General features: G+C 33.6%; 1 pseudogene; it reads right to left on the bottom strand.

Annotated features, from left to right (window-relative positions):
• Positions 1-1,046: 1,046 nt before the first annotated feature.
• Positions 1,047-2,939, bottom strand: part of LOC105034587 (alpha carbonic anhydrase 7-like) — a 40,558-nt pseudogene continuing 38,665 nt past the window's right edge.

Here is a 2,939-nt window from a genome sequence, read left to right as displayed (position 1 = left end):
ACACAGTAATTAACATTACTGATAATTTAATGGTGGAAATCTATCTTGAAGGCAATCTAGATTATTTTTAAAATTTCCTAACGATGCACCAAACGCAACCTAAAAATTTTCCAAGTTGGAGAGTTGAGGAACATCAATTTCCAAGTTCCAAATTGCAACCACAAACAGACAACTCATTATTTGCTTCTCACAAAAATGGATGGAACTCTTACTTCTATCTAATTACTTGGGTTAATTGTTGCATGACGCATCCATGATCCTTGACCTTAAATCATGAATATTGAGGACCTTGTTGAAGACTCACCAAGATTGGTCGAGCAACAAAATTCATCCAACCTAACTCGTTCTCTGGTTCCTTGTGCAACTTACAGATAAAGTGAACAACAAAATAATAATATTGAAATAATATAAATAAATACTTTTTTCACAATATTTAGAGACAAGAAGCCTTAGAATGTAGAGTAACATTCTTCCTTGTATCTGGTCAAAGGTTTCATTTGAAATGTGTCTGTTCTCCTCACCTTTCCGGCTCTAGTATTATTCTTTTAACTTCACATCAAATTGGGTTATATATCTTCGTACATTGCATTAGCAATAAATGGATTGTGAATTTAATAATTTATAAATGGTACTATTATGATATTGTATTTGATATTTTCTCTGCATTATAAACTTGCAACTATTGGGTACACGTATATAGACATGCATATTATAACTAGTAAAATATGAGACATCGTTTGTGCAAGTCATTGTTCACCAAATAGAAAATCATTTATTATCCAGCAAATGACAATAGTTTTAATGATATCAAAGGTTACAGGCTAGTTCATAACAAAGAAAAAGTTGATACCAGGAAAGAGAACACATTGCATTTCGATCACTACGTACCACACACCGAAATGTTTATTTAATTAGTGTCTGACCTTCAACATAGGGCCATACATCTTATTTTAGACTTCAAAAGAAGAGCAGCTAAGATGATAAACTCTTGACTATTATATTTGCTATTTGGAATAAGATCTTCCCATCAAAAGATTTAAGTAGCTCTAGGAACTCGCATGATCTTTGTGTATGGTTTGTACAAGTAGACTTTGCGTCCGTTGATTGTTTGAATTGGCCTTGCATTGTCCTTCTGTAGAAAGGTAATTGATCACAAAATAGATCAGTTCGTCGACCATCAGCAAGAAACAAAATTGTTCAAGTAATCTAACGTTATAGCATTGCATTGAATATGGATAATTCTCAATCAGCCAACTTACATCATCTACAGCAGTCCTTAGTAGCTCTACTTGTCTTTCTGATACAGTCCTCACCTAAAACCATAATGAATTGATCATAAAGAGGAAAAGGTTAGGAAAGGACACAAGCACAATAGGTAAATTAAGATGATTCAAACCTCTTGTAATAGGATCCAAGTAACATTCTCGGTGCAAGGCGGAGTGGTCAGAGAACCAGAGTATCTATAATAAGGAGTTCCTTTCTTTATTATTGGTGGAGATAAATACCCCACAACAACCTCATCTTTTTGCATTGTTATCAGATACTCCAAGTACTTCCTCAGCTGAGCCAATAAAGATTAGCCTGCTTAAGTTGGTGTGAAGAGGAAATGGTAAAAGAAGGTAAAGTTCTTCTGATGTCAAACCTCTGAAAGGAAGGGATCCGGGGGGGAGCCAAATTGGTATATGATGCCAATGACAGCTATGCTTCCGTCTAAACTCACGTGAACCAAATGCAACTCCAGCGGATACCTACAAAAACAGATATAGCACTTGGGTTACAATCACCAAAAGATCAAGGTTGGCAATTGACTTCCAAGATATGATAGATTTGCTATGATTTTTGGGTTATCACAAAGAGGGATAATATCATGAAATATTTTGTGATGATCTCTTGGAATCAATTTCTCTAGGATTAATTGTCTACAGAGGGGAGCAGAGAATATTGCAGCATTTTCTATTAAAAAAAAAAAGAAGCAAAGTGTTAACATGTTTGCATGCTTGTGGGCATGCATATTTCTTATTTTTCCACTCTTAGGAACTTTACAAATATAAAATTTAAAATTCTAGATATAACAACTTAGGATCTCATCTAAACAAGACAATCCGAAAATTGGGTTGCTTAATCCTTTATAAATATCAAGATCTTCCAAGCATATACTAACATGCAAATAAATACATATCCACATGGGTCCTTCCTTATGTAAGCCCAAATATCATCACTAAGCTAAAGATCTAAATTTGATCAAATTCAATCACAAATATCATGATCAATTTGTGATTCATTCCATGAAGCCCATACTGTAATATCTCTTCATATGCATGAATTGTATGATAGGTCCATTCTAATAGGATAGATTATAACTATCCCAGAGATGTCATCCAAAAAAGATTAGATAAAAGATATTATTTTGGTTCCTTGATTAAAAAACCCATATGGGCATGTATTTCATCTCATATTAGTTGTATGTTGGAAAGATCTTAACTCAAATACTACCCATGCAAGCATATATTAGACCTACATTAGTTATATATTAACAAGATCTTGAAAACTTATATAAGGCTAAGAAATCCAAATAATACTTTTGGCTAGTCCTTTTTAAGTGAGATCTTGGATGCTTATAAATGGTATCAAAGGTAACCCAATCTACAATCTATGTGGACTTGGGGATATGCAATATGTGCCCATTTGGAGCAGACAATGGGGCTAATGTGGCATGATGTTTATAAATTGAATGGAATTAGATTTGTACCCTTCATCCAATAAGAGCACTAGGACTTAAATAAAGGGAGTATGTCACAACCCATATGTAAATACTTGTTTTATATCAACTAAGAGATCTTGATTATCTCTTAGCTAGTCCTTTCTAGATGCGGTCCTAGATTGTCACACTAAATCAAATAAAGTATTATTAATTGAAATCCTCGATTTTTAATTGTCTA

This window comes from Elaeis guineensis, chromosome 11 (genome assembly GCF_000442705.2).
Source record: "Elaeis guineensis isolate ETL-2024a chromosome 11, EG11, whole genome shotgun sequence".
Lineage (NCBI taxonomy): Eukaryota > Viridiplantae > Streptophyta > Magnoliopsida > Arecales > Arecaceae > Elaeis > Elaeis guineensis.
The sequence above is the reverse complement of the archived record's forward strand: the minus strand, read 5'-3'. Positions and strand labels throughout refer to the sequence as shown.